Raw genomic sequence first — 25,901 nt, 5'->3', positions numbered from 1 at the left:
ATACTTTGATGAGTTCAAAAGGAAATTCTGACTGTACACAAAAGATTAAAAAAACCAAGTGAAAACTGTATTTATTCATAGATAAAGAGTATTAAATAATATTAATTTCTGGTTGAATAATCTTTGAAAAGGTGTATATGTGTGTAAGTGAAAGTAGATGATGACATATAATTTTTTGGACTTACATTTTTCTGTGATTGCTGTTCTCACATCTGAACTGGAAGCTTTATTTTTCAAATTCTGAGCCAGTGTAAAAGCATGGTCAAGGTGAGGATGGTGCTGTTCCATGTCCGCCTTTGTGATCTGTTTAAGTAGAAATGATTTTTAAGATCTGTTAATAGGCTGCTCGCCAAGAACACTAAGGAGCAAAACCGGTGGACTGACATCAAAGTTGTCTGTCTCCTGAACAGGACAGTGAGGCATCTGCGATTGTGGCACAGTCAGTCCTAGGTTCAAATCTCAGCTGTACCACTTACCATCTAGATTACTTCACCTGTCTGTGTTTTTGTTTTCACAAGAAGAAATGGTAAGATACTGACAGCTAAGCTGTATCAGGTCTGAGGAGATTAAATGAAGAAGTCCCTTCAAAAACTAAGAACTTCTCTGAAAAGATTAGCAGCGATGCCTATCAGGCCTGCATTGGGTATGAACACAAACCACTGTCACCTTCAGGGATGGCAGTGAAGTATTAGAAAAATGCTAATTGAATAATTGTAAATTAAATAATTTTAGACACAGAAAACTGTTGCTATACACATATCTCTTGATAAGGATGGGAGAAAAGTTAATGTCAGGAAATGGTGTGTTTCAACTATGGAACTAATAGCCCTAAAGACTATTTCCAATAGGTGCAAATGGCATGGCAAAGATTCTCTCCCAGCGCTTCCTCTTTCGGAATTCACTAATTTCGCAAACTCCAATTACTCCTGCAGTGTCAAATGTTATTTCTAAATGGATTATTCACAACTTCCAATCCGGGATCCAGAGAGACATTGCAATGAATGCTGGTCATTTCTTTCTAAATGGCCTAAGAACCTCTCAACACAACACACTTGAAACTGAATCAATCAAACCCTCATCTTCACTTCACGTCTACTATTCCGAATCTCTGCTAATTGCGACAGCATGGTCTTAGCAGCCCAGAAAGGCTCTTTTCTTTGTATTAAGCATCTCTTGCACTATTCCCATTGTTCCTGCTTAAGAGAGATCATTGTTATCCTCAGTCTCCAGCCACAATGTAAAAAAGAAAAGGAGTAAAAACACGTGCCCATGGCTTGCAGATGAAAAGTCCAAAGGGCTCCGCATGGCCTTCAAGCTCCATCAGCGTGAACTCAAGCTGCCCTTGCTATCTCACTTCCTACTGCATTTCTTTGCTGCAGAAATGATGACCCCCATATCCCTCACCCGCCATGCTCCCCCACCTCATGTCTTTATTCTCTCTGCTCCCCAGACCAGCGATGCCATTTACTTGTTCCTACATGTGAAAATCCTACATGGTCTGCCTTCCATCACTGTGGCAGTAACGCTCTCCTTCACCCAGGCTCCCCTATCCCGTCATATGCACCTGCCTATGCCTGTTATTACACTCTGTTCTGTGCAGAGACCATCTACTTGCACACATTAAGTGCCTCCATCATAGCCGGGCATATATGTAATCTGGGATACATGTGGTAACTATCTCAAAAGGTAGTTAAGGAAGTAAACATGTAGATTACTTACAAAAGTGCCCAACACACATTAAGCACTTAATAACAGTTAGCAATCACTGTCATTACTTAATGATTCATTCGAAATATGTCAATTTATATTTAGTATATTCTGTGCCGTATCTCTATTCTCTATACAGCACACAAGCCCAGAAGCCAGCACACACTGAATATGGAAAAATAACCTTACAAATTAGCATGGCATAGTGTGCTAATATATATATATATATATATATATATATATATATATATATATATATATATATATATATATATATATAATATGATGGTCAGGCATTCTCACTTTTAATGTCAGCAATTAAACAAATTATCACATTATAAAGCAAAAGTTGAAAATGCACTTCAGGAAATTATCATACATCATACGAGGCATTAACTGTAACATTAGTTTACATTGTACTGATGGGACTAGATTTACAATCTCAGTTTCAGATGTGAAAATATACACTGAGTCTACAACTCACGTGGTAAAGGTGATCTTACCAAAACAGCACAAATGCAAGAAAATCTGGACTCTTCCCAGCTAGTCTGGGATGGCTGTTTGGCAGATAAAGAAGTTCTTAAAGCTCACTCCCCCAGAGTTCAGGACAAACAAAAGGGCGCCAGACAGATCATGTCTACCCGTGTGCGGAGGTGTTGCCATGACAAACCTCTATGCTGTGAACCTACTTTCATTCTGGAAATCGTCTTATTGATCTCTCCCACATCCCCGACAGTGACAATGTTGGACTTCAGCATCTGGTCGATCAATATCAGCCAGTCAGCTAGTTCTGTTGTCATTTTATCCAGATCATCAGGTACTGAAATTTCCGAAGTAGGAGGAGCCTGAGCAGGAGGCTCTGAAGCAGAGGACTCTAGCACCACCTTTAGGGGAGCAGGATGAGCTGAAATAAAAAATGTAGCAAAGTACACAGTCAACAGGATATTTTGACTGTAGTGGGGCAATGTTGACATGCATCTGTGTGCTTATATAAAATTTAGATTAGGTTAAAAAATGGTGAGAGTTTTTTATTTCTTCATATGGAAGTGGCAATGGTATTTCCGACAGTATCTTTGGTAGCTGTAAAGCCAATTAAACACCCAGTTATACAATATTCTAGGGCAGCAATAACTCAAAAGTAACTAACACTGACACCAAGAGAAGATATAGTAAGAAATACACCAACTGTGAGAAAATTAGCACTGCTATTTTATTTTGTCAAGCGGTTTGCTTAATTATGAAGCCAACTTATTCATAGTTTTCTGTTTTTTAGAGAGCTTGTAAAGCACTTAACTTTATGATATGAACATTAGCAATTCTTCATCAACATCATTGTGAATACCTAAGTAAGAATATCTATACTAATAAAAGGGTAATATGCTAATTAGAATGGACGTCTTCTAGACATCCTTCTGGACAAAGCCAGGGTGGCTGCACTGAGGCAGAGGTGCTTAGGGGCAATCAGGCTGTCAGGGAAGGGAGAGTGGTTAGGGGCAATCAGGCAGGCAGGCAGAGGCAGTTAGGGGTGATCAAGCAGGCAGGCAGGTGAGCGGTTATGAGCCAGCAGTCCCGGATTGTGAGAGAAATGTCTGACTGCGGGTTTAGGTCCAATCCCACAGGGACATCCCCTGAGGGGTCCCGGATTGGAAAGGGTGCAGGCAGGGCTGAGGGACACTCTCCCACCATGCACAAATTTCATGCACCAGACCTCTAATATGTATATATATTCACTACCTGTTACTTAACTCTTTCCCTATAGCTAGATACTTAGTTGGCTCCTTCCATTTGTATAGAGTACTTAACATTTTTCTGATGAACACTTTGGTATCGATTTGCTAAAGCAGAATGACTAGATCAGAAAACATGAAAATAAAAGTAATGTATTTAATATTTATTAGCAAAATAAAATAGCAGTGCTAATTTTCCTTAAAAGTTAAAAACTGAGATTTGCAACAGCAACATGTGGACTCCGCATCCATGATATACACCAATGATACTCTGTCTCAATGGATGAACACAAAGTGCTCACCACTGTGCTCATTTACTTGTTTTTTATTATCAGTGAGAGCAAACTTTTTTTGTTTGTTAACCAAATATAGTATAATTTATAACTGTGGTCTTTATCTGCTTCCTTTTCTATAATATTTGCAAGGACTCATTTTTTATAGGAACGGTGAATCTTGCCATATTGATGAAAACATTGTTTCTACTTTAGGATTTTTAATGTGTGTTTTGTTTTTAACATATAGATGTTATCAAATTTGGGTGATCAGATCCATAAATCTGTCCTGGAAGATTGTTTTTCCAGAACTTTCAGTTAGAGATTCTTGTCTTCTTCAAAATATATATATTGGATATATATTATTCTCTCTCAGTTGTTTGTTCTTATCTTCTGTTTTTAATGATGGAAGGTTGATTGTTTGTCTTTAGTTTTTCACAAGGTAGCTGAATTATTAGAGCCATCTGGAGCCTACTTTAACATACAGTATATTAGATAAGGCGTCAATCCATAAATTCAGCACAACTTAAATTAAAAGCCCCAACAGGTTTGCATATATCTTGACAAAATCATCTACTGAAATTTCCAATTCCAAAATTAAAGGGCCAGTAAGAGTCAAGAGAGAGAGCAGGGCACGGTGTTTCAGAGAGTTTGCAAGGTACGGTGTTACAGCTATGGTGCCATAACCCGTACTCTGATGGGGACAAGGAGAGAAGGAAATAGTGAGAAAACTTTTCCCTCCACACAGAAATGATCATTGGCATCTATCAGTAAATAGCTTCCCTGGGATGGAGAACTCTTCTAAAACCCCATCTCCCACCTGGTTCCGGGATACCTAATCCTTTGTTCTCAGTCATGATCTGCATGCAATTACACCCCTCCCAGGGCATGTTGGGTAATGGTTATAGCTGACTTTCTGAAAACCCGCATGTCCTCAGTTTCCCACCTTGCCTCCTCCCTTCCCTTCCCAGGCTCTCTTGGGGACCAGGTTCCGCTCTTTTTCCAAGAAAGGCAAAAAGCTTATCTCTCATGAGTGCCTTGCAGGCAATTATGTGTTGGGTTTAAAGAAGACATTCCTTTCAAGTAATTGAAAGTAGAGTAACAGATCACAACTGTGTTGTGTTTTTCAGTTTAAAGTTTTCTCTAATTCATATATGATGGTCATAGTTATAATGTCTTGCTATATTTATAAAAAATGGTTAAGGAATAAACTGTATCTTACCAGCAGTTCTTGTCTGAGAAACAGAGCAGGGCTCCTGGCTGCGTTCCTTCAGTGCAGTTGGCACATCTCTGCATACCTATAGCATCCGGCCAAGTGGAAAGAGAAGAGTACCATATAAATAAAGGTGATCTTGTTTCCCAAAGAGAAAGTGTTACCCTACATGACAGCTTTGCTATCCACCGCAGTCTTGCTTAAGCCCCTACTCCACCAACATTACTATCAAAATACCATCCAGCCCAACCGTGTGGCTCAGTGGTTGAGCATCATCCTATGAACCAGATCATGGTTCCTTTCCCATCCAGGGCACATTCCCTGGTCTCAGGGGGCATGCAGGAGTCAGTCATCCAATCAATGGTTCTCTCTCATTACTGATGCTTCTCTCTCCCTCCCTCTCCCATCACCTCTGAAATCAATTAAAAAAAAAAAAAAAAAAAAAGAACGCCATCCATTCCTTAGCTGCCCTGGCCCTTTGTAACATTTAATGCTGTCACACACCCTCCCTTGAACTCTGAACAGTCTGTATTCCTGACTTTCCTCCCACCTCTCTCTGACCTTCTAAGTGTCCTTTACCAGCTCATTCTCATCTGCCCATCCATCAAATGCTAACATTCTAAAGGGTAGGAGTTTTGGTTTCTACCATTGACTCAGGCTTCTCTCCCTGGGTCCTGGTTTCTAATGGTTACATCTACCTCACAGAGTTTAAAGATGCCAAGGACTCTCAAAAATATACTTTCAGTCTGTCAATTAGATATTCAGACATGTCCAAATCTAAGTCATCATCTGTCTCCCTGAAACCCCCTTTACAAAGTTAATAACTAATTGATCTTTCCAGATCAGCTATCCAGCATCATCCATAGAAAGTAAAAACTTGTTAATCTCAACCAAATAATCTGCAGGGGGAAGTGATGCTTTAATTCCAGAAGCTAGTTGGCCTGTTCTCCTCTGTTGAATAGGAATTGCCTGTAAAATCATTAACAATAACAATGTATATCTCTTAAAATATCCCCACAATTAACTGAAAAAAGCACAAGATTATTTTGTGGAAAAGTACAATACTTGGAATCAAATTTTTTAAAACTATGTTTTGAATTTTTATATTTTTGCCCTGCTTTGCTATGCAAACCCTTAACAATCTCTATTCTACTTTTCGTCTGCAGCCTGCTCTTAAACAGAAATGTTTCACTTTATGACCAATGCCACTGAAACTCATTTATCAAACAGGAAAGCATAACAGGTTCCTTCCTGAGTTACTGAGGACAGGAGAACATGCGGCAAATCATAACCTTCCATATGAAATGAAACATTTTAATATTATTATTATTTCACCCATTTTTTAAATCTCACAATTATATTTAAGACCTCATGGCCTCACTGTTAAAAATGTAACTAAGTTAAATAAGAATTGATAACATAACAAGAAATGTAATTGGATTTTTAATTAAAATAGCATACAGGTAATCCAATATCCAATCTTAATGCTGGAGAACAATATTATAGAAGATGAATCTTCTACATAAGACAATAAAAGGTCCTAAAACCCTAACTTCAGAGAAAACTAAGCTAAACCGAGTAGACTACTTATCTTCCCTAATTACTCTATTTTCTGTGTCCTCTAATCAGAACTTTCAAAATAACAAAAGTGATGGGCCACACACTTGTCCTTAAGGAGTTGAATTCTTTTACTTGTATATGGCTACAATTTAATAAATGCTGGCTACTATTTGCAAATAACCACAGTTCATCTACTCATGAATTAAGGTAGCTTCTTTCATAGTTTCACTGTGTCTCTACATTGAGCTTCCGAAAAATGATATTCCCCTGTAAGTTCAAAAGTATAGTAAAATGATCACAAATATCATGTTCATTGAGTTAGTGACCCTGAAAATGGTTATAATTCCTAAATGAACCCGAAACTCAAGACTAAAATCATCGAGTTAATAAAAAGATGTTTAATCTAGAGTTCTGCATTTATGTGTTACAAGAACAGACCTTGGGGGAACAGCAGTTCATTTATAATGTGGCTGGGATTATGGCCATTGAAAAGGGAGCTGGTAGTGAAGCTTTTCTAGAATATAAATCATAGTTTATCAACTTCCCAAATTTGGTTATTTGTAAACTAATCATTTTTAAAAAAATATATTTTATTGAGTTTTTACAGAGAGGAAGGGAGAGATATAGAGAGCTAGAAACATCGATGAGAGAGAAACATCGACCGGCTGCCTCTTGCATACCCCCTACTGGGGATGTGCCTGCAACTCAGGTACATGCCCTTGACCGAAATCGAACCAGGGACCTTTCAGTCCGCAGACCGATGCTCTACCACTGAGCCAAACCGGTTTCGGCTAGACATTTTTTTTGACACGGTCAGGCAACTCTATATAAATTAAAGATCCAAAGTAGGAATCTATTCTAAGAAAAAGGAAGGTTCCTTTTAAGATTTAGTACATTATCAGAAATCCAACAGAGATGCCCATAATAAGATTTTATGCTCCCTATTTTCTTTGACTCTTTTCCCTCCTAAAAGTAAAAAAATGTTCATCGATGCACACCAAAAAGGAGGAGACAATATTCCAAATGGTGTGTTTTGAATGCAATATCAAACATCAACTGACAAGGGCTGAGTTATTCAGTGGCACAGACACTCCCCATTACAAAACCTTAGTTTTGTTGTATCTTGTGCACAAAAGCAGTAACTGGAACCAAAGCTGTTGTTTTTTGTTCTTCTCCATAGGTTGATGTAACATTTTTTCTCCTCTCCGGAGAACTTCCTCAACCTGGGCTCTCTCCTCATCCATCTGAACTTTTAGAAAGAATACATTTACTCAGAAGGAAAATGCATATAGGGTCACTTGCCATCAGTTCCCAAGGAGGAAAACTAACCTACAAAATATGACTCGAGATATGTTCATCTAAATTATACACAACAAAATAAGTCAGGTTTTTCTTAAAATATTTCACATTTGATGTTAAAACATAAAGAACACTAGCTGGTTTAGCATTCAGATAACTCTGTTTTTAGTCAGAAAGTGCAATGTCTATCTTTTAAGCATTACTAAATCAATTACATCGACACTCATCAGAAAATCGTATTTGCACATCAGAAAATCATGTTTGGCAGATGTTTGGGTAAACAATATTGATGTAAAACCATACTTAACAGAGAATAAACCTAAGAGCAGCATAGTTTGAAAAACTCTGAACCAACCTTTACTTCCTCATCTTTGGATTCCAAATGCTTTTCCACAACTTTTTGCATATATCCAATGTTGGTTTCTAATTTTTCCACATCAGAGTAAGGCACGTCAGCCTCAAGGGCTTCTTCCGTGGTGAGCAGAGATTCAGGTGACAATGGTTCCTGGCCAATCAGCAGCTGGGGAAGGAAAATCATCCTTTAAAAAGATATTCTTACCTGGACCTTCTGTCATTAAACAGAGGAATGGAGTGTCAGAAAAGAAGTGAGCATTTACTTGAACTGACTTTAATTTCACTCATTTACAGCAATGGTTTTACCAATTTGAGCGTCTCTGAATTACCCCATTTTCTCCAACCTCATAGCAACCTCATGACAATACCTTAGTTATATTGTATTTTGTGCTCAAAAGCAGTATCTTGAACCTTATCTCCTGTTTTTTGTTCTCCTCTATAGGTTGATTTAACATTTGTTCTCCTCTCTGGAGAACTTCCTCAACCTGGGCTCTCTCCTCATCCATCTGAAAGTTTAGAAAGAAAACATTTACTCAAAAGGAAAATGCATATAGGGTCACTTGCAGTCAGTTCCCAAGGAGGAAAACTAACCTACAAAATATAACTCAAGATATGTTCATCTAAATTATACACAACAAAATAAGTCAGGTTTTTCTTAAAATATTTCACATTTGATGTTAAAACATAAAGAATGCTATCTGGTTTAGCATTCAGATAACACTGTTTTTTGTCAGAAAGTGCAATGTCTATCTTTTAAGCATTACTAAATCAATTACATCGACACTCATCAGAAAATCATATTTGCACATCAGAAAATCCTATTTGGCAGATGTTTCGGTAAACAATATTGATGTAAAACTATAACGGAGAATAAACATAAGAACAGCATAGTTTGAAAAACTCTGAACCAACCATTTCATCGTCATCGCTGGAATCCAAATGCTTTTCCACAACTTTTAGCATATATCCAATGTTGGTTTCAAATTTTTCCATGTCAGAGTAAGGCACGTCAGCGTCAAGGGCTTCTTCAGTGGTGACCAGAGATTCAGGTGACAGTGGTTCCTGGCCAATCAGCAGCTGGGGAAGGAAAATCATCCTTTAAAAAGATATTCTTACCTGGACCTCTGTCATTAATCAGAGAAATGGAATGTCAGAAAAGAAGTGAGCATTTACTTGAACTGCCTTTAATTTCACTCATTTACAGCAATGGTTTTACCAATTTGAGCATCTCTGAATTACCCTATTTTCGCCAACCTCATAGCAACCTCATGACAATACCTTAGTTATATTGTATTTTGTATTTTGTGCTCAAAAGCACTATCTTGAACCTTATCTCTTGTGTTTTGTTCTTCTCTATAGGTTGATTTAACATTTGTTCTCCTCTCTGGAGAACTTCCTCAACCTGGGCTCTCTCCTCATCCATCTGCATGTTTAGAAAGAATACATTTACTCAGAAGGAAAATGCATATAGGGTCACTTGCCATCAGTTCCCAAGGAGGAAAACTTACCTACAAAATATAACTCAAGATATGTTCATCGAAATTATACACAGCAAAATAAGTCAGGTTTTTCTTAAAATATGTCACATTCGATGTTAAAACATAAAGAATGCTAGCTGGTTTAGCATTCAGATAACTCTGTTTTTAGTCAGAAAGTGCAATGTCTATTTTTTAAGCATTACTAAATCAATTACATCGACACTCATCAGAAAATCATATTTGCACATCAGAAAATCATGTTTGGCAGATGTTTGGGTAAACAATATTGATGTAAAACTATACTTAACAGAAAATAAACATAAGAACGGCATAGTTTGAAAATCTCTGAACCAACCTTTTCACCTTTATGGTTGGATTCCAAATGCTTTTCCACAACTTTTTGCATATATCCAATGTTGGTTTCAAATTTTTCCACGTCAGAGTAAGGCACATCAGCCTCAAGGGCTTCTTCCGTGGTGACCCGAGATTCAGGTGACAATGGTTCCTGGCCAATCAGCAGCTGGGGAAGGAAAATCATCCTTTAAAAAGATATTCTTACCTGGACCTTCTGTCATTAATCAGAGGAATGGAGTATCAGAAAAGAAGTGAGCATTTACTTGAGCTGACTTTAATTTCACTCATTTACAGCAATGGTTTTACCAATTTGAGTGTCTCTGAATTGCCCCCATTTTCGCCAACCTCATAGCATTATTATTTCACCCATTTTTAAAATCTCACAATTATATTTAAGAACTAGGTGGTGTGAAATAGTGTGCAAATGGCTGTGGCTGCCTCAAATGTTGTTTCAGGTTGTTTGGAGGATTCTGAGACCACTTATAACAGCTTATTTCAAATTCTGCCCTCCCTAGTATTTCTAGTACAATGTGAATTATTCTTACATACAGCTATAATGTAATTGAAAGGAAATGAAATAGTTCATAAATAGAAACCATCTCAAAGATAGATTTTTTCTTTTTAATCATCGAGTTTTGCCTCCATAGAGTTGGATTTACTCTTTCTCAGCAAGTATTTCAAAGCCTGCAACATCCCCGTTCATGTTGGTTACAAGCTTTTCCCCTTGGCACAAGTTCTTGAGGTCAGCTTCGTCTCACAAACAACTAATCTACTCTCATGCGCGTCCCAGTTCTTACCAGGCTACGCAGTGCTTCATATCGACTGTTGAAAGCCTCCAGTTTCTCACTTATCAACTCATCCATTACTCCACCATCAATGAGAGTCTGGCCAAGTTCCTGGATCTCGGTGCGATTATCTGCTGGATGTTGCAAAAGGGATTCTAGAGACTGGACAGGGACAGGAAGGGGAAAATAATGCACTTAATTGAGGCAAAATGTATCAAGGATCCAAAAGTGTCCATTTTTTTAAACAAGTAATTCCATTTTCTACCCAAGAAACAAGACGAGGAATAATTAATTTTAAAAAATATCCATAATGGTATTAAAAATACATAGAATCGAGAACTCAGCATAAAAGATGATATATGACAATACAACTTCATAGATAATTTTAGTAATTACTAATTACATGGGAAAATTTCCATGGTGTGATGCAAAGTTTGAAAGCAGAAAACAATAGTATAAAGCAAAACTATTTCAAACTGTTGATTATATTTTGAAAAATACGTACTCAATTTTCTGTAACACATACAGAAAGCTAGGTGCTATTTTGTATACACACTTTATGTGTACATAAACCTAAGTAACTTTGGAGTTAAATATTATTTCGTATTACAGATGGGAAAACTGAAGTTCAGAGAGCTTAAGTACATAGCCTACATACTGGTACATACGGTAAAAAGAAGAGCTAAGATTCCAACTTGACTCATGATTTCAAAGTCTTTGATCCAGTTATTATAACTTACTACCTTCCAGTGCGTACGTTAAAAATAACAATAATTAGGAAGAGCCCTGCCAGGTGCTTCTCAGTGGTTACAGGTCAGTTTGGGAACCTAAGAGCCGAGGTTCAATTCCTGGTCAGGGCACCTAGTTGGGTTGCAGGTTCATTCCTCACCCGCCCTGCTTGGGGCTTGTGCAACAGGCAACTAGTCAGTGTGTCTCTCACACACTGATGTTTCTTTCTCTCTCTTTCTTTCTCTCCCTCAACCCCCTCTCTCCTTCCATTTTCTCTGAAAAGCAATGAAAAAAAATATCCTCAGGTGAGGATTAATAATAATAATAATAATAATAATAATAATAATGATGATGATGAGGAGGAAGAAATTTGCCAAAATATCTAAAAGTACTTACCTTAGATTTTGTTTTATACTTTTCTGCATTTTCCGTATTTCTAGAGTGCACATATTTTGATTCTCATGTTAAGAAAATATTCATTTTTAAACTAAGCTTTTCATTGTTTTCATGCTCTTCACCTCTCACTCTGCTCCTTTATCTGAGAAGTGACATCTTTTCTCCAGCAGAGCATCCAGCTCCTGGGATTCAGGTACCACCTTTGACTTATTTCTGACCTTTAATCCAGGCATCCGCTAAATTACCATGTGTCCCTATAATTTCAAAAGCATATCTATCTTCTTCCTAGCCTCTTCCTCTTTTTTTAAGCAGCTCTACTGTCTTCATAATAAATTTCATTTAATAAACAGATATGAAGTCATCGTGAAAGAAAAATCAGATGCATTTCTTGGCCACAAGGAATTCAAATGGGCCTTGAGACAAGCTCCTGGGACAGAATCCCACACTTCTCACTCTTCCCTCCCTACCCTGTCCTCCAACTTGTCACATCTGAAGATAACATGGAAGGAGCCACTGTGAACACAGTCATTGCCGTGTCTTAGGAGCGAAAATAATTTTATGAAGAAACAAGAGAACAATCGTTCTAATGCCTTAAGGCAGAGTTCCCTCTGTCCAGGGACTGGTAAAAAGAGGCAGGAAAATCACTGCAGTGCTTTCCTGACGTCTACAATACACTAATTATCAAGTACCCACCTCGGGGACTGAGTTAGTGGGTCAATCATTAATCTAAACATAAAGGATGGCACAAACACTTCAAGCAATGGAAGGCAACACTGAAAGCTGCTGAGGGATTAAATGCCTTGCTGGCATAAGGCAGAAGATTCCTCATTTTAACACTCATTTGGCTTCCCTACAACAAGAAATAGCAGGGAGAACGCAGATGCCCACCTTCTTGGCCTCGAGGATAGCATCTTCCTTCTCTGGCTGGGTCTTCAGGCTTCTCACCTTCTTCTCAAGGGTGTTCAACCAGCTGGTCTCAAGGTCCAAATAATGCAGAAATTGCAGCCAGCACGACCACACTTCCTAGAATAGGCAAGGAGGAAGGGGCATTAGACAAGCAGCTATTTAGAGATGAGTGCATCTTCATCGCTACATATTATCTCCACTCAACAGCCACTGCATTTAGATAGAGGAGCATAGCTGAAGACCCAGAAACTGATAGAATTGAAATTTCAAATAAATGAAAGAAAACCTCATTCTTTAGTAAATCACACTGGACCAATTGGAGGGAAGACGGGAGGCAAAGACGGGCGAGCTGCCTCACACTTTACAGGAAAATAAATTCCAAGGACCTGGTTAAAAGTCAAAAATAAATTACTTAACTAGTAACAAAAAAGGAATATTTTATTAGTTTGCTTTTAAACTAGAAAGGTAAAAGCACTCATAATCGCAACACTTTTTAACAATTATATAGAAAACTGGAATTCTATGGGCCCATCCTATTCCAACTCAGAGCTAATGGATGTAACAATTTGCTGTATACTCTTTCCAACTGTTTTCTAAATTCATAGGAACATGTCTATATGTGCAAAGAACCATATTTTGCCCCAAATGGAGCTATACTAACTGTATTAATGGCAATCGCTAACTCCCAATTTCTGTGAGGAGTTTCAGGGGGATAAATTTATACCCCCCACTTCCTAGGAGAAAGTTATGGGAGGCACAGCCCCTTCCTCACAGAAGAGGAGCCCATTTACAGATAAATGTAGGAAAGAGAATTTCATGTGGAGCCCCCCGGTTGCTTTTCTTTGAGGTCCACTGACTGAGAGGAGGCACGTTCCAGCCTGCACTGCGAATGAGTTGTGTTGCCAGGGTCAGGGGGCAGCAACCTTTTCTATTAAAGGCCAGTCAGGTAATATTTTAAGTTTCACAAGCCACATCTGGTCCCTGCCACAGATTCTTCTGTTTATTTTGTGTGTGTTTTGGTTTGTTGTTAATAACCCTTTAAAAATTGAAACCATACACACCATTGTTAGCTCACAGGCCACTGTGGAAGAGACACAAACCAGATTTGACCCTCAGGTTGCCATGTGCCAGCCCCTGAATGAGACTGAACGAGAAAAGGTGTGTCTGGTCCCCCAAATTTCTACAGGTGGAGAGGAGCAGAGACATCTACTCGGCTGCAACAGCAAGCAGAGCCCATGTTCTGATGGGGAAGGAAAAATGAGCAGCATTCCCAGGAAACAGAACTGGGCCCTAACCGAGCACCAGTCCCGCCCCGGGTGTAGGGGCCCTGGCCAGATTTCAGAAGGACTAGTATTACAATTCTGAGTCACTATGAATAGTGACTGCCATGTACCTTCCACTGCCTCCACTTTTTTGAATGGAGTGCCTATGCCTAGCTCACCTTTGAATGTGTGTGTATGGGGTCCGATAAACTTCTCTTTCTAATGGGCAAGTCACGAGATTGCACGGTGCCACACCTGCACCTAAAGAAACTGTCCTGAGAGTCACATCTGTTTAGGCTTAAGGCAGGGTTTCGAACTGGATGCTGTATTGGATAAGCCTTAGGGAGTCCCTGGGACAGTGTAAGTGCATTTTGCATGTGAGAGGACTGTCACTAACGTATGACCAGAGGATGAACTATGGTGGATTAATGATGGCCATGGTTTTTTGCCATTACTCCCATTAAGTGGTGAAATTCTTTTCTCCTGCCCTGGAATGGGGGTTGGCCTTGTGACTTGCTTAGACCAAAAGAATGTTACAGATGTGACACTGTCAAATTGGAGGCCAAGCCTTGAAGAGGACTGGGAGCTCCCGCTTTCTGCCTCTGAAAAGCCAGCTGCCTTGTGGTAGAGAAGCTGTGAGACTGGGAGGCCCTGTGGAGAGAGGCCAATGTGAATGTCCCTGCTGAGCCCCCAGTCGAATGCAGCCACCTGAGTGAGCTAGTCATAGACAGCATGGAGCAGGAAGCCACCCCACTGAGACACCTCAAACACAGAACCATGAGAAATAATCAGTAGCTTTAAACGTTTTAAAAGTCACTATGGCCGAAACCGGTTTGGCTCAGTGGATAGAGCGTCGGCCTGTGGACTGAAAGGTCCTGGGTTCGATTATGGTCAGGGACATGTACCTTGGTTGCGGGCACATCCCCAGTAGGGGGTGTGCAAGAGGCAGCTGATCGATGATTCTCTCTCATCGATGTTTCTAACTCTCTATTCCTCTCTTCCTCTCTGTAAAAAGTCAATAAAATATATTTTAAAAGTCACTACGTTTTGGGGAGATTGTTGTATAGAAATAGATAACTGAGACATAAGTGGGTGTATATATATTACCAATATAAAAACATAGTTGGGAAGAATATACACCAACTTCTGGATGATGATTACTTCAAGAGAGAAATGACATGGGATGGAAAAGAAGAAATCAGATTTTACAATACTAATGTACCCAATACTCAAATGGGATCTGAGAAACTATGGCAAAAAGTTAACATTAGTTATAGTGAAAAGATGTTTTAATAGTATTACCTCTATTCTTCTGTAAGTCTGAACTAGTTCCTGATTTCATATCTTTTTCAGGAGTCTAAAAATAATCAAGGTGATACATTTGGATTCCTCTAAGAAGGGCATTCTCACTCTAAGTTAGAAATTTGGTCTATTTCTGCCCAATATTCCTGGGAAATCGCTGACATATTTTAAAATAGTTTTTACTTTTAAACCCTTTTTTCGTCCTTTTTCATTTACCATCTTATAAATATCAAGCCCTTATCTTTTCTCTTCTACCTTTACCTTTATCTTTTTTTTTTTTTTTTTTTTTTTTTGCATTTTTCCTTCTCTTCTCTCAAACTAATTTCAAAGTAAGTATAATATTAATTCTCAAAGCAATTCCAAACCCTCATTCCTTATTTTAAAACTAGAGGCCCGGTGCACAAAATTTGTGTATGAGGTGTAGGGTGTCCCTCAGCCCATCCTGCACCCTCTCCCATCTGGAACCCCTTGAGGGATGTCCGACAGCCTGTTAGTGGGATCGGGCCTAAATGCGTGGTCAGACATCCCTCAATAATCCAGGACTGCTGGCTCCCACTGCCCTCCCCTGCTGGCCTGGACCCCCAACAGCCCTCTCTTGCAGGCTTGGGTCCCTCGCAACTGTTCTCCATTGCAGGCCTGGTACACCCCTCCAATGCCTTCCACTGCAGTCCCAGCCCCTCCCAACTGCTCTCCCCTGAAGGCCTGGGTTTCTCCCACAACTGCCTTCCCTTGGTGGCCTGGTCTCCCCCAACTGCCCTCCTCTGCTGGCCTGGTCACCCTTAACTGCCAACAACTGCCCTCCCCTGCAGGCTATCTTATAGTGGTCATTATGTGGCTGCCATCTTGTATCCACATGAGGGCAGCCATCTTTGACCATATGAGGGCAGCCATTTTGTCTTGGTGTGAGGGTCAATTTGCATATTACTCTTTTCTTAGATAGGATGTTACTTCTGGAATAAAGACAGCTTGAAGAAATGACACAATATATGTGGTCTTTGTTAGAGTGGGATAATTTTGGGACTCCATTCATTATGTAACCTAGGCGGTATGGCTCAGTGTTTGAGCATCATCCTATGATCCAGGAAGTTACCATTTCATTGCAGGAAAGGGCATTGTGGGCTCAGTCCCCAGTGTGAGGCATACAGGAGGCAGCAATTGATGATTCTCATCACTGATGTTTCTCTCTCTCTCCCTTCTGCTCTGAAATCAATAAAAAGAAAATTAATTTAAAAATATATATAATGAGTTGTTATTTTGGCTAGAAATAAAAGGAAAAGAAAAAAGAGCAAAATCAAGGGTGGTTATGACAGAGAAGAAAACATATATAAAACTGTAGTAAAGTCCAATTCCAATATCATTCAATAGGACTTAAGGTTAAGCATGCATAACACCACATGTTCTGTTTATAGAATTTTAATTTCTCAAATAAGTAACCTCCTGTATTTTACATTAAATAATATATTAATATTAAAGAGTGAGGTTTTGAGTTGTAGTTATCTTATTAACTAGTCTTAATTATCCATGATTATGTTTACCACAAAATAGTTTCAGAACAAGCAAGTAACGGTAGAGTTCAGTTTAAATATTATAGTTGCGCTGTTTACCATTTAGGATATACTTCAACATGGTCATTTATTTGAGGTTGAGCTGAATTTAAATTGAAGTGCTCCTAAACTATTTTAATGACATAAAAGTCACACTAATATAGAAACAAATAAGAACTCAATTTTATTTTAAATAAAAAACAAAACTCATAGAATCATCTGCATCTTAATCCCATTGCCCTGTCAATTACCAGCATATTCAAGTTCTACTTCCTCTACTGCCTTTCAGGTGATTCTAACTGTAGATGCCACTCTAAACAAAACATTTTAAAAATCTTCATTTCTGTCTGTGCACTAACCAGGAAAAACAAAAGAGATGTTCACAGTACACTGTTCTAGAATCTATAGAATCTGCCTATAGATCACCTGTGATATAAAAACCTTGATTTCAAATATGAAAAATGTAAAGTCGAAAGATGTTAAATGACTTTCCCATGAACCTTAATTGAGGGCAGATCTTGATCCCCTATATGTTGTTATCCCTGCTTCATTTTATTAACCTATTAACCAAGAACTATTTTCCTTTATGATGCAGTGTTTGGGGAAAAAAATCAAGTTTTTTCCCCAAGAAATGGAAATGGTCAGTACATTACAAAGTTTTAATCTCAGAAACATATCGATATCACTGAGAAAAAAAAAAAAATAGCATACCTCAAGTGCTTGGCACTTTCCTCGAATTCTTTTGCAAAGAAGTTGATAATTCTCCAGCTCAACCTTCAGCTTCTTAGTCAATTCCTGGCCACTAGAGGGCACCTTTTTAGCTATTAACTTGATGTTTTTTTTCAGTATTTTTACTCGGACTTCCTTTTGCAGCACATCCTCTTTTGCTCTCTGTTCCAGGGATGGATAGAAATGAAAATTGTCCCTCTTTCTTACTAACCAATGTCTTTCTTTTTCCTAAAGTAGCTAAACCAAAATTAAAGCCTCTATGTGATTTCAACTACCTAATTTAGAACACTATTTAGGTAAGCACTAGAGAGACTTATTTTGAAAAAATAATATAATAAAGTTAAATTAAATTAAATACTAGCTATAAATCCTCACTCATTATATGCCCCAATGAAAACAGTCCCACATAAACATTTTCAGTTAATAACAGGCAGGCAACTTTAACACCTAAGTCATCCTTAACTTATGTTTACTGACATTAAATATTTTCAAAGTCTGGGCCCATGATAAAAATATCAGCATGTTAATGTAGTAGGCTACCTTTAAAATACCTTATATACTGAATAATTTTTAAGCAAAAAAAAAAAAAAAAAAATCTACCCTGCCCAGCTGGCATGGCTCAGTGGATTCAGTGCTGACCAATGAACCAGGAGATCAAGTTTGATTCTCAGTCAAGTCACATGCCTGGGTTGTGGGCTCAATCCTCAGTGTGGGGCCTGCATGAGGTAGCCCACAAATGGTTCTCTCTCATCACTGATGTTTCTTTCTCTCTTTCTCTCTCCCTTCCTCTCTGAAATCAATATATATATATATATATATATATATATATATATATATATATATACATATATACATATATACATATATGTATATATTTTTTTAAAAGTTACACTAAAAATTATTCTTCTGTGAAAATATAAGTATAATAAAAGACCTTTGTCATATATAATAATGCATGGATTACATCTAATCCATTCTAAAATATATTTTTATTGATTTCAAAGAGAGGGAGAGAGGGATAGAAATATCAATAATGACAGAAAATTGCCTAAACCAGTTTGGCTCAGTGGATAGAGCCTCAGCCTGTAGACTGAAAGGTCCCAGGTTCGATTCCAGTCAAGGGCATGTACCTTGGTTGCGGGCACATCCCCAGTGAGGGGCATGCAGGAGGCAGCTGATTGATGTTTCTCTCTCATCGATGTTTCTAATTCTCTATCCCTCTCTTTTCCTCTCTGTAGAAAATCAATTAAATATATTTAAAAAATAAATAAATAATGAGAGAGAATTATTGATTCACTGCCTCCTGCAAGCCCTCTACGGGGGATCCAGCCTGCAATCCGGGTATGTGCTCTGACCTGGAACTGAACTGTGACCTCCTGGTTCACAGGTTGACACTTAGCCACTGAGTCACACAAGCTGGGCAAAATCTAACACTTTTTAAAGAACATCTGCAGAGAGATTTTTGCTTTTAGGCAAGTTAACTTTGGCGTAAAACATTCAATGTGTTGCTTAATCTTATTTTTTAAAAATAGCCTTTAATCACTATCTCTTTTAGTTTGGACACTGAAGGAGACTTGAAGTAAGGTTAGAAATTTGGAAATGACGCCCAGTTCTTTAATATATTAAAAAAAAAAAGAGGGTTCAAGACTATTGCCATAGGAATATAAGTGCACGGGAAGTAATATATCCTGTGGCCCCAAGTGATATTAAATCCCTTGACAATGGATTACTGCAACTCTACCTGTTCTAACAAACCACTTATATACATGCGGCATATGCCCCATGTAGTAACTGGCAGAACACATCTGATGAAATAAGAATAAACCCCAAGCAAACTAGAAAGTCTTTTTTGGTCCGAATGGAAAAAAAAATTATCCCTGAAAATTTTTGGAAATAGTTGTGATGATTGCACAATATTGTGAATGTGATTGATGTCACTGAATTTTTTTAATTCGGTCTTTGTGGTTCCCCAGGTTCTAAAATAAAAAAAAGTCACAGGGCCCCACATGGATTCAACTCATGAATCCATGTTGAACTTCCTTCCTTACTAGAATCACAGCAGTTCCCCTTCCTTTTTTTTTTTTTTTTTAATTTGAAATCCTCCTATGAAGGATTATGTACCATTGACCTTTGAACAACACAATGGATCAAAATTCATAAGTACCTTTTAATTCCCCAGAAACTAACTACTAAGCCTCCTGTTGACCAATAACTTAAACAGTTTTACGAATAAATAAACAGTCAATTAACACATATTTTGTATGTTATATGTAAGTTAGAGGGGGGGGAAGTTACAAAGAAAACCATAAGAAAGAGAAAATACATTTACAGTATCTATTTTTTAAAATGTGTGTATGAATGGACCCGTACAATTCAAACCTATGTTGTTCAAGAGTCAATTGCACAATCATGATTTACAGACAGATGGATGGTCTTTTGTATGATTGATTGACTTTAAAGGGAGAGATAAAGCCTGCTGATACTGACTATCCCAGCCTCACCTGCATCTCCTTTACATCTTTCAAAAGTTCATCTGGTAACTTGTATTCAAAACTCTTATCTAGGTATTCTTCTTCCACCTCGATCATCCATTCTTGCATTTCCTTTAAGTCTTTTTTCAGGTTCTTCACTTTTTCTTGACGTTCAGACCATTTATCTTTGTGACTAGAAATCTAGAAAAGAAAGGACATTTAGCCAAATAAATAAGTGTTAATACAATAAATGACAGGTTTCTAATAGCTAACTGTACAGTGGTAACTTCCCACAAAGACTTTTAGGGTTCAAATTCAGATAAAAGCTTTTATACACTTTCTGCTGATGCTGTGAAAATATAAGCAATAATGAAAACAATAATGATAACTCTGATTGTAGTTCACATTTTGGATATTAATCTAATCTGGACATATCTATAATAATCAAAGCACAATATGCTAATGAGACCAGACATCCTTCCGGACAAAGCCAGGTTGTGAAAGAAACAACCTGCTTGCCATGGCTGGAGGGAAGCCTGGGTCCTGGATGCCAGAGGGAAGCTGATGCCAGCAGCCAGGGGAAGCAAGACCTACTCTTGCACGAATTTCGTGCATCAGGCTTCTAGTCCATTATAATTTTTAAAATTCATAACTTCCCAAATTAAGGAATGTAACCTAAAAGCACATGTTATAAGCAATAAAAGCACATGTCATAAGGAATTTTACTGTAGCATTGTTTATTGTAGAAAAAAATATATATATACAGTAAAGCAACAATCAGACTGTCAAATTACAGCAGGTAGGGTAGGGAGATCTGGGGGAGATGATAGATCAACCGAAGGACTTGTATACATGCATATAAGTACAACCAAGGAACATAAAACTCTAGGAAGGGAGGGTATGCATGGGAGGGAGGGGGGCAAAAAAATCAATAAAATATATTTTAAGAAAATGCAACCAAAATACCCACTTTCTCCTTTTTAACAGGATTCGCTGTAACAATTTTAATTTTAAAAGCATAGAAGAGGAAGCTGTTACTAACAATGTTCATAAAATACTGTTCTACACACTTTTTATTTTGATAATTTACTATACTTTCATATTCCACAGAGACACAAAAATGTTATGAGAAAATAGGTGTTTTTCTCAACTTGGTTCAATAACTTAAAAATTTCAGAGAAACCTAAAATATTTCCCAAGAGCTCCTCCCTCTAACTGCCAACTCATTCTTACTAGGGGAGTGATGCCGGCCACAGAGACCATGCTCACTCAAGTTCAACCTCACGGCAGCGTCACCTGCCAGGGCTGGTTGGCTGAGCAGCTGATAGTCACCAACGGCCAGGACAGGAATAGATGGCTCTCACGAGAGTAAGGGGCACAGCTTAGTGGCTTTCCTGTCCCCACTCTCCATCGGGATCACAGTCATAAACATAGAAAGGGGTCAAACAGGAGCTTTGATCTCAGGCCAGTGTGGTACGCTAAGATCCTGCTGCCAGCAATACACACAGCCCTGGCCCAAGCCTGGCTGATCAGCAGTTTAATCTGATCAGCTTCACACACACACACACACACACACACACATACACACACACACCACAGTTCTTGGGCTCCCCTTCCAGAACATTCTCTTTGCTAGATTCTGGACACTAGTTAGTTATATAATTTTCATGGATCCATAGAGAAATGCAAAAATAAAAATAAATAAAGACACTAGCAAACTTTTCAGAAAGAGCAAAGCTCAAAATTGTAATTAACTCCCTGAAATTATCAATTTTCTATTTTCTGGCATTATAGTGTTCTTTCTTTCATGAGATCCTGGCTAGGTACAATAGATGACATAGACTGGTTTTTGCTTGTTGGTTGATTTCATATGCCTGTCCCTTCTTAGCAAAATAAAAGTTTGGCAGCATTATGCTTATCTCAAAGTTCTTCAACCTTTTTAGGACTCAGTGAAATGCAGTAGTCTGGAGAAATGCCTGCTGCTTAGGATACTTAAAAATGTCCCATACATTCAGTTTCATGTTTTAAACAAGTAATAATTCACAACTAATTCTATACTGTCATATGTGTGGTATAATAAGTGGATAGGGAGATAGAGACAGACATAGAACTGAAGGTCTATGTCAGTATGTCTGTATGTATCCATCACCTTCCTGGCTCCTCACTGCCACTTACAAACCATTTTCCCTATTTCCTAACCCGAAAAACCCATTCAAGCATATAGCATCAGATTATACACATTTAGAGAAATCTAAATTTGGCTAAATTATTAGATAACTAATGACATGTCGAATAAAATCTCAGGAAACTGAGGACCCCACCAGAGCCGTGGGATGGCCTCAAGTCCCAAAGTCCCCCCCTGAAGGGCCAGCATGAGCAGGATGGCCCTGAGCCCTGGAGTGCCGCCAGGCCCCGCCCCCCACTGTGCGAACAGCCATCTTGTGACTGCGAGATAACGGGAGGACCACCTAGCCTTTTATTAGAAAGACTAGTGTCCTGGTGCACAAATTCGTGCACATTGAAAGGGAATTAGAAGAAATATTTCAGTATCACTATTTGCCAAGTCCTCGGTGGAGGTATCTGGCTCCCTCTCCATCCTGTCAGAGTCTGTGAGGGCACCCATGGGGTTGCAGTGTCAAAGCCGGTGCCCCATGGGGCTTCAGAACACCCCTGAGTTCCGCTGGAGTCCCATAGCCCTGCAGGGCCAACGCCCAGTGGTTATGGGGCTGGTGAGGAGGATGAGAGTGGTGGTCTGGCTCTACGAAAACCAAACCGCCCTGGGTTCCCTCTAAGCCCAATCGGTTCCCAGTGGGGCTGCAGGACTTCCCCGAGTCCCGGACACCAGCAGGGCCAGTGCCCCAGCGGACATGGGGCTGCTGAGGGGGTGAGGGTGGTGGCCTGGCTCTAGGGACACCGCCCTGGGCTCCCCTGGGTTACCTCTAACCCTAAGCTGGTGCCCAGGGCCAGTGGGTTGGTGAGGGGATGAGAGTGATGGCCTGGCTGTAAGGACACCAAGCCGCCCTGGGCCGCCCCGGGTTACCTCTCTGTTGTTGGATCTAGAAGAGGGCCAAAGGCGCCGGGACCGCTTGCGGAGGCAGCGGCAGCAGCGGCGGAAAGCGCTGCCAAGGCCGCCCTCTCGCAGGTCGCAGCAGGGGGACTGCCGAAAACAACAAAACATGTCTTCGCGATAGGGACAACTCCATCCACGACTGCTCCAGCAGGAGCGGGTTGGGGTTTGTGGTGGGGGAGAGGTTGCCTGGCTACCAGGGTTCCACGCCCTGTCTCCGTCATCGGGGCGCGAGGTCACTGCTCCATTGTGGGGTGCAGCTCAGGGTGGGGCACCAGGCAGTGACCCGGGGGGTTTGTGACATGCCCCTACCCCAGGTCAAGGCTGGGGGGTGGACTTGGCATGTGGGTGGCTCCCTGTCCCAGGTGTATCCCAACAGGGGAGCTGAATCTCATTTCCCCCGGGGGGAGGTGGAGGTGATGATGGAAGTGGAGGTGGAGATGGAGTAGGGGGTGCCCTTTGCCCTGATGTTTAGCCCTGGGGACACAGCCCCATGGGGTGACTCCCCGATGTGCCTCCCGTCCACCCCCCTCTGGCGCCCTTGCGCTCAGTGGCCAGCCCGCCCCGCTCACCTGCGCGCCCATGGTGCACACGGCCATCCCTGACAGCCAGAGCGCCACCCAGGCTTTTAGTAGGAATATCCTATTAACTGCCTTTTAAGTGTGTCATGGTGTGGTGGTTTTGTGTAATAGCGTCCTCACTGAGGGGTGAAGTGTGAGGATATATTCAAATCCTTGTCCAAAGTACATTTGTAACCAAAAACAAAAGAATTATACATGTATGTACATATGTATGCATGTGTGCATTTAGAGAGATCAGGGGACAAAATGAGAAAGCAAGCATGGTAAAACACTAAACATGGGCAAATTCAGACATGGCCATGAGGCTGCTCCCTGTATCATTATTTCAACTTTCCTTTCAGTTAAAACTTATGCAAAATAAGCAATTTGGGGGGAGAGAGGGGGAACATGAAAAAAATACTCAATGATGCAATATAAAATTTTTATATAAACACTAACCAAAAAAAAAAAAAAAAAAACAACAAAAAAAACAACACTGTATTAAGAGATATCCTACCCACAAGACTGTCTGTGAAATATTCCTGTATTTCACATTTTCTCCCCTTTCCTCACTCCACTGCTGTTTCACTAACAAAAAAGAAGCAACAGTATAGTCCCTTTCCCTTCCATTACCAGGGAGAGGCACTGCATCAGCAATTCTTTCGCTTAGAGAGTAAATTTCATTCCTTCTCACACATAATCACAGACTTCACTTCAGACATGATGTTCCCTCAATCTCTTCTGCATCATTATTTCTCCTCCTAGGTGAGGTCCTTCTTTCCAGCATGCAAATATCCTGTAGTATCTCTAAATTTTACAAATTACAAAAGCATCCCTTTGGATGCCCATGCCCCTCGCCCACCCCGTTTCTCTGGGTCTTTAAAAGCCTCCATTTGACAACTCTAGAGCTTGTTTTTCAGTTCCCATCGGCCTCAGCAATCCCCAGCACCAGGCTCTGTGGGAAGCTTTCTCCACCCGCCTCCAGGACCTCACACTCTCCTGGCATTTCTCCTCTTGCCGACCTTCCCTTCTCAGCATCCTTGGACTCTGCCCCTTCCTCTTTCCACAGGTTAGTGCCAAGGAACTCCACCTGCATGTCTAATATGGATCTGGACTTGAACCCTTCCAGATGGAAATCTTCATGACACATACTCCAACAAAAGCTTCTGCTCCTTGAGTCTTCACCATTTCAGTAAATGGCGCCACCATTCACACAAAGTGAACATTTTTGCAAAATTCCTAGCCTGACCTTGACTGTTCACTTTTTCATATATCGCACTTCCAGGTCATTACCAGACTCTCATCTCTACTTACAAACCACAGTCCACACCAAACATTTCTCATGGCCTTCACCACCATCTCCCCAATCCAGGAGCCATGCTCTCTTAAGGCTGCAATGGCATCTTGCCTGTCCAGATGTATCCAGAGTGATCTGTCACATGTCACTTCCCTGTTCAAAACTCTATAAGTTCCCTTCTGTGTGGCGAGATCCTTGACACAGAATCCCCCGCCTTTGTCTCCAAGGCCATAAACAGCCCCTCCCAACACCCTTCTCCACCCCACTACTCACTCAATCTCCCCGTTCACTCAGTCCCAGCTGCAGTGCCTTTCTTGCTCTTTGCTAAGCACGACAAGCTCATTCCCCCTGAGGAGCCAAACTGGACAATCAGTATGCTCTCTGGTTTTCAGACTGTATGAGCCACAGCAATCACTGTTGTCAATGGCATCTACTTCTTGAAAAACACAGGCAGGAAAGCTGAAAAACTGACCTCCTTGCTATATTTCTCCAGTTGGGTTTGGTAGTCAACTAGTTTGGTCTGCACCCAGGTTTTGATTCCAGCAACTGGACAACTTGGAAGGTGTGTCTCTACTTCCTTCATGTTTTTCAGTGATGATTCAACTGCATCTATTTCCTTAACAAAAGCCTGAACATATAAATTAAGACATTATTGAGTTCATTTCCATAGAAGTGTATGCCATAATTATAGTTGCTTTTATCCCTGCAAGTAGTGTAAGAACAGAATGTTTGGGACTCAAAAGTTTAACTGCTTCAGAAATATTGTGCATAAAAAAGTTCATTTCACCTGGGCGCTTCATGTAGACACCTGCCAAATTAGATTGGAAATATTTGACTCTCAGGAGAATATAGCACTTTTTTTAAATAAAAAATTATTTTATTGATTTTT

The 25,901-nt window shown here is 39.8% G+C and overlaps 2 long non-coding RNA genes across 2 annotated transcripts in view; both read right to left on the bottom strand.

Annotated features, from left to right (window-relative positions):
* Positions 1-25,901, bottom strand: part of LOC311614114 — a 383,323-nt gene that overhangs the window by 231,778 nt on the left and 125,644 nt on the right. The window lies entirely within an intron of this gene.
* The window catches only part of LOC311614115, a 100,899-nt gene continuing 75,260 nt past the window's right edge, over positions 263-25,901 (bottom strand). Inside the window, exons 2-3 of the long non-coding RNA XR_014793578.1 lie at positions 2,397-2,611; positions 263-303 (exon numbers count right to left, since the gene is read on the bottom strand). This is a non-coding gene — a long non-coding RNA (uncharacterized lncRNA). The remainder of the gene's footprint in view (positions 304-2,396; positions 2,612-25,901) is intronic.

The sequence above is a fragment of the Pipistrellus hanaki genome (assembly GCF_964339955.1).
Source record: "Pipistrellus hanaki genome assembly, chromosome: 20".
Lineage (NCBI taxonomy): Eukaryota > Metazoa > Chordata > Mammalia > Chiroptera > Vespertilionidae > Pipistrellus > Pipistrellus hanaki.
This window is presented reverse-complemented; position numbering and strand designations above follow the sequence as displayed.